General features: G+C 41.2%; 1 long non-coding RNA gene across 2 annotated transcripts; it reads left to right on the top strand.

Annotated features, from left to right (window-relative positions):
* The first annotated feature begins 1,594 nt into the window (after positions 1-1,594).
* On the top strand, positions 1,595-11,621 carry LOC137318432 (uncharacterized). 2 transcript variants are annotated; one of them, XR_010961898.1, is made up of 4 exons: positions 1,595-1,901; positions 2,430-2,510; positions 7,466-7,556; positions 11,517-11,621. It is a non-coding gene; the product is annotated as an uncharacterized lncRNA (long non-coding RNA). The 2 variants fall into 2 exon arrangements; XR_010961897.1 differs by lacking the exon at positions 11,517-11,621 and having other exon boundaries at positions 7,466-9,846.
* Positions 11,622-14,757: the final 3,136 nt, after the last annotated feature.

Genomic DNA, 14,757 nt, shown 5'->3' with positions numbered 1-14,757 from the left:
GTTACGGGTGGCAGCTTGGAGTGGCAAAAAGTGGAAGTGGTTTAACACAGGGATCAGTGATGGGATCACTGCTGTTCACAATTAACATTAACTATTTGGATTCGGGAATCGGAAGTACAATTTCAAATCTTGACCATGACACCAAATTGGGGATTACAGTTAATACAAAGGAAGAATGTGTCAAAATGCAAGAGGACATTAATAAACATGCAGAATGAAGAATAAGGAGATCACATACTGCCTGGATAATAAGAGTCTGAACAGGATAGAGGAACAAAGGAATCGAGGGGTACAGATACACAAATTACTCAAAGTAGCTCCTAAAAGCAGCTTCGCCAGTGTTACCGTCTCACAAAGACAGTCGCCCTGAATCTGTGAAAAGAGAATGACCATGAAGTAGGACTGAAGCCGAAAACATCCCCAGTTACAGTGAGGCCCGGCCCGGACATCTCATTCTCTCTGTTTTATATCAGACAGTATCTCACCTTCATGTCCAGCACGAGAGAGAGAGAGAGAGAGAGAGAGACAATATCAGTCTTACACTTCCTATCAGTGTCCAAATCACGCTCAATAGCAGTATCCACCTTCATATACAGCACCAGAGAGAGAGAGGGAGGCAGATACGGTGAGAGAGACAGAGAGAGCGATGAGGCACAGTGACAGACAGACGTAAACAGCATTAGTTCCAGACTGACCGGTAAAGTTCCGTTTTATCGAGAAAGATCCCGTTGGAGAGACAGAAGATGCAATCTCATCGCTCACTGATATTGTACAAGGGACAGACACACGATTAATCCCACACTCAGGGAGAGTGCAGAGAGTGACAAAAATAATGGGACACATTTAAACCTCTTTTGCCTGATGTACCATCTGAAGTTTTGCAGCTCAAGGCTGTTCGATATTACTTTTGAAAACAATTTCACAACACCAAGTTATAGTCCAACAATTTTTATTTGAAATCTACAAGCTTTCGGAGGCTTCCTCCTTCCTCAGGTAAATGTTCAATATTACTTTGAGTGAACGAGAGTTTCACTCCGGTTAAATTAATCTGGGTCTGTTACTGTCAGATATTAATCCTACACGGTGCCAGGAAATTAACCGACTCCCACTTTCGTCCCATGTTTCTCCAGGATTGGTTTGAGAAATCCTCCCTCCAGTTTCGGAGTCCCACGTTAATTTATCAGCAGAGGGGCCAAAAATGAACCGGATCCTTTGGCTCATTCCACAGCCGCTCACTTTATCTCTGAAAGCCCCTTTACCATCAAAAGATACCGAGAGAAACAGCAGGGATGGAAACATCTAGTTTAATAGTTAGAGATTGTAAAGTCAGTCTGGATTCCAGCGTTAGGCACTGGTGGAATCCCATCTGTTTCCCATTCTGGTGCCTGTTCCTGCACTGCCTGTGGACCCCATTCCCTCTGACCTTTCCCCCAGACCCACTTCCTTTGCTCAGACTCTGAAAAATTCCAATTGGGGAAAGTTTCCATCGATTTTTGTATTGGGAATTAAACCAGATATCTGCGCATGCGTGACTCAGCCCCGCCCCCAGCGCTGGTTGTTGGTGAGCAGAAGAGCGCATGCGCGCTGCCCTCCCCCAGCTCGGCCTGTGGGCGCCATTCCCTCAGTGAGCGGAAGAAGATGGTTTAAAACAGCCGGGAATGGAGAGATCACGGCCCCCGGGGGAAGGGAGCAAAGAGCAGCCTCGTTACAGCAGCTCATCGCTTCGGGACCGTGTCCGCAGATGGGCTCAGAGATCGGCATTGAGTCCGGGGGAAGGTCAGGGGGAGTCCGGGGGCTGTTTGTAAGAGGCGGAGTGGATCAGGAACTCGTCCCGGAACATGGAGTGAGCGGGGGAAGGAAGAGGTCATTCTCGGGCTGTGTGTGTCCAGGGTGTGTCCAGGGTAAGGGGACAGAATGGGAAGAACCTGCTATTTAATATCATTGCTGCTTTCTCTCCCCAAATCAGTGGTGAATGGTCCTGGTTTAGTTCCAGTCTCACCCTGTTTATTGTTATTGGACAGTGAACAGTCAGGGTGTTTATACAAACAGTATCTATTGCAGGCATCAGGTGAGAAGTGTGAAGGACACAATTTAAACAGCGGTTGTTTGCTTTCAGTTGAACGGTTATTCCCATGGGAGAGGAGATTAGAAACCAGACCTGTACAAAGGTCCCTGCCCCATCGGGTCGTCCCATTCATGGATCAGTGGAGGGGTTGTCACTAAATTGTTTTAAAATCGGCCAACACACCTGGTGTGCAGAAGCTGAGTGCTGCAGGACTGCAGTGGAGTCAGACACTGACACCGTTTGTATCACTGGTTTTCATTTGTGGATATTCAAAATAATTATTAACAGCGATATTAAACTGATCACTTCTGTATTTTCTACCTCCCCTGTTCTTGAGTTACAAGATATATGTTACTTTCTACAGCCAAGCCCTTGAAGGAGCCAGAATGAATGTGAAGTTTCCTCGAGGCAAAGGAACAGTGCAGCCAGCTCCTTCTCACACACAGTGAGTACATTATCACTCACAGAGCACAGAGACACAGACAGGTCATCAGTTCCACAGTCTCAGACAGCAGAAGTAGTCAGTCCCACACTGATCCCAAGTTCCAGAGACACATTTTCAATCCAACAGTCAAACAGAGCAGGTGAGGCAGACACTGTTCCATTTCCCCCTCACTCAGTCCCGCAGAAAGGTGGATACAAAAATCCCAGTCCAAAGTCATGCTTTCAGATTGTCAATTTCACAAAAGGACAACATTAGCCATGAATTAAATCCCAGATACCACAAGATTCCAATTGTATTCTAGCCCAAAACTCTCTCACACACACACGTGAGTTTAATACATGAAGTATCCATTCGAATTGTGTACCATTCAAATACAAATTGCAAGTCCAAAACTCATGTACAGTATCAGATTGAGAAATGCTGTGACAGTGTAACCTGAGAAACACATTAGAAACCAGTTTATAATATACTGATAGTATGAGATTTACAGATACAGTATCAATTCTATTAGCACAGACCGAGATACACATTACACACGAGTCCAAAAATCTTACAATAAAACTTATAGATGCAGTATCAATTCCTTTAGTTCAGAAAGATCTACACATTATATACCAATTCAAAAATGTCACCATATCAGTTTGAAAGATATATTACCATTCACAATATTACTCACAGAGATACAGATTTAATAGTTGTCCAAAATCACACAAATTATCTGATTAAAACCTCCAGCATCAAATCCTAAAGTGTATCCATATTTACCAATTAAATAATGAGAAAAACGACTTAAACATTAAGATATTAAAGCTACAGTATTGAATACCATAATGTAATCTGAGAGAATAATTGTGGACAGATACAGAATGAATTTCACACTCACATACTGTTGCAGAGACTGACAGATGCAGAAAGAATCCCAAGCTCACATACAGTACTAGAGGTTGCCAGACACAGAGTGAATCCCACACTCAAGTATGGTACCAGAGATGACAGAAACAGAATGAATCCAACACTCACATACAGTACCAAGGACTGACAGATCCTGAGTTCATCCCACACTCACACACAGTACCAAGGACTGACAGATATAAAATGAATCCAACACTCACATACAGTACCAGATGCTGACAGATACAGAATGAATCCAACACTCACAAGCAGTACCAGAGACTGACAGATACAGAATGAATCCCTCACTCACAACCAGTACCAGATGCTGACAGATAATGAATGAATCTCACAGTCACACTACTGCAGACTGAGTTACATTTTACATACCAGTTCAAAGATATCATAGTGTCAGATTGAAAGATACATTATAAATTCCATTAGTGCAGACTGAGCTATATATTAGATATATCAGCAAATACTCAGTATTACACTGAAATAAACAGTATCAATACCATTGGTTCAGACTGAGCTACACATTATATACCAGTCCAAAAACCTCATAAATGAACAGACTTGAAGATACAGTATCAATTCTATTAGCGCTGCCTGAACTGTACATTACATACCAGACTGGAAATCCCATACAATATCAGACTGAAAGATACAGTATCAATTCCATCAGTGCAGACTGAGCCACACATTATATAGCAGTCCAAGAATCTCATACGCCATCAGACTCAAAGATACAATATCAATTACATAACACGTACTGAGCTCCATGTTACTCACCAGTCCAAAAATCACATCGAATATCAGATCGAAAGATTCAGTATCACTTCCATTATTGAAGACTGAGCTACACATCACATTCCAGTCCAAAAATCTAATACAGTATCAGACTGATAGATACAGTATTAATTCCTTTAGTGCAGGCTGAGCTACATATTACATACCAGTCCAAAAATCTCATACAATATTAGATTGAGATACAGAATTAATCCCATTATTGCAGACCGAGCTAAACATTACATACCAATCCAATAATTTCACTGTGAACAGATTGAAAGATACATAATCTCTGAACTCTATTGTGAATGATAAAGATGTAATACTACTCCAAAACTCACACATGTTTGATTAAAGAAAATCGAGAAGTGTATCCATATTTACAAATTAAACACTAGACGAAGAACTATATATAATTTAAAGTATTAAAGATACAGTTTCAAGTCCGATACTGTAAACTGAAATTAGAATACAGAATGAATTCACACTTGCACATTGTTTCAGAGACTGAATTATAGAATGAATTCCACACTGAGATAATGTAGCAGAAAATGGCAGATACAGAATGAATCCCACACTCACACACAGTACCTGAGACCTGCAGATGCAGAATGAATCCCACACTCACACACAGTAGTGACTGACAGATACAGAATGAATCCCACACTCACACACAGTACCAGAGACCTGCAGATACAGAATGAATCCCACACTCACACACAGTACAGAGACTGACAGATAGAGAATGAATCCCACACTCCCATACAGTACCAGAGACTGACAGATACAGAATGAATCCCACACTCACACACAGTACCAGAGACTGACAGATACAGAATGAATCCCACCCTCACAGACTGTACTGGAGACTACAGATACAGAATGAATGTCACAATCACATCACTGCAGGCTGAGTTACACTTTATAGACCAGTCCAAAGATCTCATAGTGTCAGATTGAAAGATATAGTATAAATTCTATTGGTGCAGACTGAGCTACATGTTAGATATATTGGTCAATACTCAGTATTATACTGAAATAAGCATAATCCATACCATTGGTACAGACTGAGCTATACATTACATACGAGTCCAAAAATCATAAATGATCAGACTGGAAGATAAAATTTAATTCTATTCACACCGCCTGAGCTCAACATTATATATCAGTCCAACAATCTCATACAATATTAGACTGAAAGATACAGAATCGATTCAATTAGTGCAGACTGAGCCACACATTATATAGCAGTCCAAGAATCTCATACCCTATCAGACTCAAAGATACAATATCAATTCCATTAGCACAGACTGAGCTACATGTTACTCACCAGTCCAAAAATCTCATACAGTATCACAATGAAAGATTCAGTATTAATTCCATTCGTGCAGACTGAGCTATACATTGCATTCAAGTCCAAAAATTTCATACAGTATCAGACTGATAGATACAGTATCAATTCATTTCGTGCAGGATGAGCTACATATTACATACCAGTCCAAAAATCTCATACAGTGTTAGACTCAGATACAGAATTAATCCCATTATTGCAGACTGAACTATACATTACATACTAGTCCAGTAATTTCATCGTGAACAGATTGAAAGGTATATTATCGTTCACAATAGAGTTCAGAGATTAAGATGTAATACTACTCCAAAACGCACACACGTCGTTTGTTTAAAGAAAATCAAAAAGTGTATCCATATTTACAAATTAAATGCTCGATGAAGAACTGTATATACTTTAAAGTGTTAAAGATACAGTTTCAATGCAATATTGTAAACTGAAATAAGAATACAGAATGAATCCAGACTTGCACATTGTCTCAGAGACTGAATGACAGAACAAATCCCACACTGAGATAAAGTAGCAGAGAATGGCAGATACAGAATGTATCCGCCACACACAGACAGTAGCAGAGACTGACAGGTACAAAATAAACGCAACACTTATACATAGTACCTGGAGACTGACAGATACAGAATAAACCCCACTCTCGTACACAGTACCAGAGATACAGATACAGAATAAATCCCAGTCTCATATACAGTACCAGAGACTGACCTCTACTGGCGGTAAGCGATAACTGCAATGAGGGAACAAATTCACATTATCTGTCATGGTTACAGATACAGGACAATGTGCAATGTGAGGGAAGTTTCTGTCTGTTACGTTTACTCTCGTATTTTTGCACTTTTTGACGATGAAAAATGAAGACAATTGATTCATAATAAAGTTTTTGTTTCACTCATTCCATAGTTGTGAATTTGCCCCATTATATTTCACTGTACATTGCGCAGTATTTCTCTCTGATTTCTCAGGACACGATTTACATTGCTCCTCTACCCCATTTAGACTCTTATTTTCCATGCAGTATGTTGCCTCCTTATTCCCCCCAGCGAAATGCCCCACCTCACAACTTTCTATATTGAAATTCAATGGCCATTTACACGGCCGTTCTGCAAGTTTATTTTGTCCCAGTCTTCCTCAGTATTGACTATATTTACTAAATCACTTACAAGAATTTAACACAGCATTACAACTGATGTTTGGTCTAACAAAATGTACTTGCAGCTCGTCTCCATTCGGAGTTTTTCTAAATCCCACCCGTGCAATATAATGTGAAGAATGAGTTTATCTTCTGTCCCTCTCTCATCTGTAAACTTCAATGACCCGGGGTTTGGGGACATCTACTGGCCGGAAGCAGAACTGCAACAGTTCGGAACAAATTGCTGAAACCGGACAATGTGCAGTGTGAGCGTGTTTGTGATTGGCAGCAGGAATTAAATCTAAATTTTTAAACCTGCCCATTAACCTTTAGTGTTTGTTATTGAGCAGTAAACAGAGCCGGACAGTAAGGATATGGGAAGTTATACAAAGAGCATCTATTGCAGGCTTCAGGTGAGGAGTGTGAAGGATACATTTTAAACAGCGGGTGATATGTATCAGTTGAATGGTTAGTCCCAAGGGAGAGGGGATTAGAACCCTGACCTGTACAAAGGTCCATCGTGTAGCCCCATTCATGGATCAGTGCAGGGGTTGGGTTGTGTCTGGATGTCACTAAATTTTTGCAAAAACAGCCTAACACACCTGGTGTGCAGAAGCTGAGTGCTGCAGCACTGCAGTGGAGTCAGACACTGACACTGTTTGTATCGCTGGTTTTCATTTGTTGTTATTACAATGATTATTAACAGAGAGATTCAATTGATCACTTATGTATTTTCTACTTCATCTTTTTTTGAATTACAAGATATAATTTATCTTCCAACAGGCAAATACTTGAAGGACCCAGAATCAGTGTGATGTTTACTCCTCCCGAGGCACAAGGAGCAGTCAGTGCAGCCAGCTCCTTCTCACACACAGTATGTATATTATCACACACAGAGCACAGAGACACAGACAGGTCATCAGTCCCACAGTCTCAGACAGCAGAAATAGTCAGTCCCACACTGATCCCAATCCAACAGTCAAAACAGAGCAGGAGAGACAGACGGAATTTCCATTTCACAACAACTCAGTACCACTGACTGGCAGATAAATAATTCCCAGTCCAAAATCACACCCAGTATCAGATTGAAACGAACTGTGTTAATCTCACATTAGTTCAGAATTAGCTACAAATTACATACCAGATAGAACTGACACATGTTACTGATTGATAGGTACAGCATGAATTACAATAGTGTGCTCCAAGAATCAAATTAAATACAAGCCCACAACTCACACATTATGAGCTTAAAGATGCAGTATTCATGCCAATATTGTACCCTGAGATGCAAATTAGATATCAGTTCAGATGTGACCCATATTTGACTCACATATATGTCCAAATATCTCATAGTGTCAGAATGAAATGTACAGTTTCAATTCCTTTACTGCAGACTGAGGTACACGTTAGATACCAGTCCAAAATTCTCATACAGTATTAGATTGAAAGATACAGTATCAATTCCATTAATGCAGACTGAGCTACACATCAAATACCAGTCTAAAAATCTCAGTGTCAGATTGAAAGGTACAATTTTGATTTGATTAGTACAGACTGACCCACACGTTACATACCAGTATACAAATCTCACACAGTATCAGACTGAAAGATACAGTATCAATCCCATTAGTGCAGATTGAGTTACACATTAGATATCAGTCCAGAAATCACATTCAGGGTCATGCTGAAAGATGCAGTATGAATTCAATTAGTGCAGACTGAGCTACACAACAGATATGAGCCCAACAATCTCAGTGTCAGATTGAAAGATACAGTATCAATTCCATTAGTGCAGATTGAGCTACACATTATATATGGTCCAAAATTCGAATACAGTATCATACTGAAAGATACAGTATCAATCCTATTAGTGTTGACTCAGCTACACATTGCAAACCAGTCCAACAATCAGGTCAAGCTCATGCTGAAAGGTACGGCATCAATTCCATTATTGCAGACTGAGTTATTCCTTACACACAAGTCCAAATATAGCACACAGTGTCAGACTGAAAGATACAGTATCAATCCTATTAGTGTTGACTAAGCTACACATTGCAAACCAGTCCAATAATCAGGTCAAGCTCATGCTGAAAGGTACGGCATCAATTCCATTATTGCAGACTGAGTTATTCCTTACACACAAGTCCAAATATAGCACACAGTGTCAGACTGAAAGATACAGTCTCATTCCCATTAATGCAGACTGAACTACACATTACATACCAGTCCAAAAATCACACAGTGTCAGCTTGAAAGATAAAGTATCAATTCCACTAGCCCAGCCTGAGCTACACAATAAATACCAGTCCAATAATTTCACAGTAAGATATTGAAATGTACATTCTCATTTAAAATAGTCTTCACAGAAATTAAGATGTAATCCTACATCAAAACTCACAAACATTGCATGATTAAAACAAAGTTCTAAAGTGTATCCATAATTACAAATTAACACTAGACAAAGGAATATGCATACATTCATGTATTAAAGATACAGTTTCAAGCAACATACTGTAACCTGAAATAAGAATACAGAACGAATCCAGACTTGCACTTTGTCCCAGAAACTGAGCTACAGAATAAATCCTACACTGAGATATAATACCAGAGACTGACTGTCACAGAATGAATCCCACACTCACACACAGTGCCAGAGATTGACAGACACAGAATGAATCCCACACTCACACACAGTACCAGAGTCTGACAGATACAGAATGAATCCCACATTCACACACGGTACCAGAGACTGACAAATTCAGAATTAATCCCTCACTCACACACAGTACCAGAGTCTGACAGATACAGAATGAATCCCACACTCACACACAGTGCCAGAGATTGACAGACACAGAATGAATCCCACACTCACACACAGTACCAGAGACTGACAGATATAGAATGAATCTCACACTCACACACAGTACCAGAGTCTGACAGAGAGAGAATTAGTCTCGCACTCACAGACAGTACTGGAGACTGACAGATACAGAATGAATATACAGTCTGACATCTACTGGCTGGAAGGGAGAACTGTAACAGAGTGGAACAAATTCACATTGTCTGTCGTTGTTCCAGATTCAGGACAATGTGCAGTGTGAGCAAATAGTTTCTCTCTGTAACTTCTAGTCTCGTTTTTTTTTGATATTTTGACAGTGAAATAGTAAGACAATTGATTCAGAATAAAGTTTTTGTTTTACTCATTCGATAGTTGTGAATTTGCCCCATTATATTTCACTCGACATTGCGCAATATTTCTGTCTGATTTCTCAGGACACGATTTAGATTAATTCAAATAAACCGAACTGAAACACGAATAAAAACTGAGCATAAAGCTGGAAGTTTTAATGGCGACCGTCAAAGGTGAAAGGGATAAAATAGAGAGAAAAAAATACCAAAAATGCTGGAAAGACTCAGCAGGTCCGGCAGCATCTGTGGAGAAGGGAAGCTCGGGTTAACGGTTCAGGACTATGACCCTTCTATAGATCAGAAAGGTTAATCCGACATAATTTAAATAAGGAACGGGAATCAGCAGAGGGAAAAACTTCAGAAAATCAATTAATTTCACTGAATCCGGACAATTGTGTCCAATATCCACAGTACAGATCAGGGGAAATAATAATACAAAGGGACAGAGATAAATTTAACATTATGGGGGATATAAATGAGCTTTAAAAGTATTTTTTCAAATGTAAATTAGACCCGTTTGTGTTTTGGAAACACTATCGCTCTGAACAGCATCAAATTCGGTTCCAGTCTTGGTGTTTCTGAATTAAGCGAACTGGGATTCAAACTTGTTGGAATTAACTGTTTGGAAGGCAGCTCTGCTCACCATTGTAGCGCCTTAGTTCACGAGGAGGGAGAAATAGAGTGTTTCTGTGGAGTTTGGGTTTTGAGTTTCTGACACTTTAATCATAGACAATAAATAGTTCCCAAACACCAGCCCCTGAACAGACACAACAAGCTGGTGGAATTTCTCATTTATAAATATTAAATAAGAGGATGACAAAAGAGAACAGGAAACGGTCAGGAAGATTTCACAAGAACAATTGCGGAAGCAAAGGGGAACTACGAAATTAATTTATCAAGGAATATCAAAAGAAATCGTAAATTATTCTACAGATGCATAAATAAAACAAGGAAAATCAGAACAGCTTCAGTGCCACAAAGGGATGCACAAAATAAACTCAGTGGTAACGTCAGTGAAATGCCAGAAATATTGAATTATTACTTTTCCTCAGTATTTACCCGGGAGATTAACAGGGTGAACATGATATTAGAGGAAGAGGTCAATAAAGATATCAAGACATTTAAGTTAGAAAGGGTGGTTAAACTCCTGGTCCAGATGAATTGCATCTGCACATATTAAATGAAGCAAGGAAAGGGACAGCAGAGGCACTGTTACATATATAGAAAAAATCATCACAAAAAGGAATAGTGCCAGAGGACTGGATGACAGTTAATGTGATTCTTATATTTTAAAACAGGAGATAGAACAAGTCCAGGGAACTATAGACCAGTTAACTGGAGGTCGGTGGTAGGAATGATCATGGAATTCTTTACTCAATGAAGCAATAGAAAAACATCTGAAAACCGAAAATATAATAAAGAATAGTCAGCACGGATTTCAGAAAGGGAAGGTTTAACAGTTTGGCACAAGGTTTGACAGTTTAAATTACAGTTCAACATAACTTATCTGCTTTTCAATTCCATTCCTCTCGAAATAAACCCCAGTGTTGTGTTTGCTTTCTGTGGCCTCATCAACCTGTGTTGCTACTTTTAATGATTTGTCAATCTGTACCCCTAAATCCCTTTGCTCTTCTACCCCGTTTAGGCTCTTATTTTCAAAGCAGTGCTTGGCCTCCTTATTCCCCAGAGCAAAATGCACCACCTCAAAACTTTTGATAAGGAAATTCAAAGGCCATTTACACAGCCTTTCGGTAAGCTTATTCAAGTCTTCTTGTATTTTGTCGCAGTCTTCCTCAGTATAGACAATAACCGCTAAATTAATTACAAGAATTTAACACAGCATTAAAACTAATGTTTGATCTAACAAAATGTACTTGCAGCTCGTCTCCATTCCCAGTTTTTCTAAATCCCACCCGTGCAATATAATGTGAAGAATGAGTTTATCTTCTGTCCCTCTCTCATCTGTAAACTTCAATGACCCGGGGTTTGGGGACATCTACTGGCCGGAAGCAGAACTGCAACAGTTCGGAACAAATTGCTGAAACCGGACAATGTGCAGTGTGAGCGTGTTTGTGATTGGTGGCAGGTATTAAATCTGATTGGTTTCTTCAGATATCCAGTCAGAGAGTTACAGTTAATAATTATCGTGACTTCACTCCCAGTGACCCAATCACAATCATTGCCTTCCCCCATCCCTCATTACCATAGGGCTGTGGGGCTGCCGATTTAATCCGAGCTCGGAGCGGATTTGGGTCATTTCTGGGTCTGAAATTGAGTTTGAAAATGCCTGAGGACAAGAAAGCAGCTCCCAAGAAGGGCGCCAAGAAAACCTTGAGTAAAGCACCAGCCAAGGGCGGCAAGAAGCGGAGAAAGTCGAGGAAGGAGAGTTACTCCATCTACGTCTACAAAGTGATGAAGCAGGTTCACCCCGACACCGGCATCTCCTCCAAGGCCATGAGCATCATGAACTCCTTTGTGAACGATATTTTCGAGCGCATCGCGAGTGAGGCTTCCCGCCTGGCCCATTATAATAAACGGGCGACCATCAGCTCCCGGGAGATCCAGACCGCCGTGCGCCTGCTGCTGCCCGGGGAACTGGCCAAGCACGCCGTGTCGGAAGGGACAAAGGCGGTGACCAAGTACACCAGCTCCAAGTAAAACTCCACAATGTACTGAAAAAAAACAACGGCTCTTTTAAGAGCCACCCACAACCTCTCTGAAGGAGCTGCATTTCCGATATATTTACATAGTATGTTTTTAATACCGCGATATTATTCCAATCGAAAACTGATACTCTACGCCGTTGAAATTTCTGACCCATAAACTGAACACGAGTTTCTGATCCGCTCCTTCCCATTCGCTTTATTCTTAAAGCGTTACTATTCCGGCGACGAACACACCCTGAATGACCCCTTAGCATTTCCATTATCTCTATGAATTCAGTCTCCCCACATTAAAAGCAAACCCACCCCTTGCAGTAACATAGCGGAGTCGGGGCAGAATGAGAACTCCGTCCGGGTCCCTCTTTTCACAGAAACACTCTCGGCTCTGTGAGAAGGGACCAATCGATAACGTGTCACTTTTATAAAGACTAAATTGAAACGTGTCCCTTCACGGAATGCTGTGAATGGGGATTTAGTCCCGTTCGGTACAGTTTGAAAGCGATGATAAAATTAGCGATAATTTAAAGCAGATTTTAAAACAGCGCCAGCGATTGGTGACGGGTAGCGCTGAATAAGGCAAGATAAAAAGAACGGGTTTAAAATCTTGTGCTCAGGGCGACATTGATCGAAATCCGGTCCTTTACTACACTGAAATTGGCGGGCTTTTTGAAATTCATCAAATTCCTTGTCTGACCGTTGAGGCCAGAAAATCCCGCCCTCTTCTGATTCCCAGCTATCTGATTGGTTAATGAAATAGGCAAATGAGGTGTATTAAAGAACAACCAATCAGATGACCTTTCAGTCTATAAGAAGGGTCAATACGGAAATCATTCTTCATTCTTTGTGAAAGTGTTTGTGAGATTGTGGAAATGTCTGGAAGAGGAAAAACCGGCGGTAAAGCTCGGGCCAAGGCCAAGTCTCGCTCATCCCGGGCCGGACTGCAGTTCCCTGTGGGCCGTGTTCACAGGCACCTGCGAAAGGGGAACTACGCTGAACGTGTGGGTGCCGGAGCCCCGGTCTATCTGGCTGCTGTGCTCGAGTATCTGACGGCTGAAATCCTCGAGCTGGCCGGCAACGCGGCCCGGGACAACAAGAAGACCCGCATCATCCCCAGACACCTGCAGCTGGCCATCCGCAACGACGAGGAGCTCAACAAGCTGCTGGGACGGGTGACCATCGCTCAGGGTGGGGTGCTGCCTAATATCCAGGCCGTACTGCTGCCGAAGAAAACCAGCACTGTGAGCTCCAAGAGCAAATAAAGCGGCCAAGATTTAATCTGATAACCCAAAGGCTCTTTTCAGAGCCACCCACTGTATCTATGAAAGGGCTGGTTACTGTCTGTAGGGTCAGGAATTAATTTAATAAGGACTTGATTCCGATTGTAGAACTAACAATAACTTGTTAAATACAAATGATCCATATCGGTCTGTTTAAGTACTCGCTTCCGGACAGCAGATGTCGCCAACCTCCAATTGATTGAAATTTGCAGTTTGTATGGGGAATGAGACAAAATACCAGAATTGTCATTAAACTGGGCGGGTGGGATACAGAAATAACAGGGAAGTTTGATCAACGGCATCAAGAGGTATTCTTGATGCCGTTCCACCCATTATTATTTACATCCCATCCTTAGACAACATTTGCTCGGTCTGTATTATTTTCCCCAGATTTGCACAACAGAAGCTGACTGTTGATTATTGTGTCAGCGATTGCTGAATCAAGAATGTGAGTGATATTTGCCCCTGTTATTGGATGTGATTGAGGGAATGATTCTCTCCCTGTCGGCCTGTTCCTGCTCAGTGAATGTAACACTAATGTTTCTGATTCTGATTCTAGCGCTGACGGAGAGCAAGACACACATTGCCTCTGGATCTATTAGTGCGAGAGTTACATTGAAACAGCCTCTGACACTATAGCTGCAGGGGGACAATAGACTGAAACGTCATTTGATCCGAGTCTGGTTCCTTACATCCAGCATAGGTTTTAGATCCCGTCCGATTGCACCTGTCCTTCAGTGCTGGACTCAAATGTCCAGTAAAGTGTTGGAGTGAGGCTCGAACTTTTAAACCCCTGACTCCGACATTCGAGTGTTTCCAACCGATCCAAGCTGACACTACATTGGAAATGAGAACTTGTATCGCTCGTACCTTCCACCAGTGCACGAGTCCCTCTCTATGTCCCACTGGGGGTGTATGTACCTCATGTGAAAGAGTGGGGTCGGAA

The sequence above is a fragment of the Heptranchias perlo genome, unplaced genomic scaffold (genome assembly GCF_035084215.1).
Source record: "Heptranchias perlo isolate sHepPer1 unplaced genomic scaffold, sHepPer1.hap1 HAP1_SCAFFOLD_70, whole genome shotgun sequence".
Lineage (NCBI taxonomy): Eukaryota > Metazoa > Chordata > Chondrichthyes > Hexanchiformes > Hexanchidae > Heptranchias > Heptranchias perlo.
Note: the sequence above shows the minus strand (reverse complement) of the source record. Positions and strands in the feature narration are given on the sequence as shown.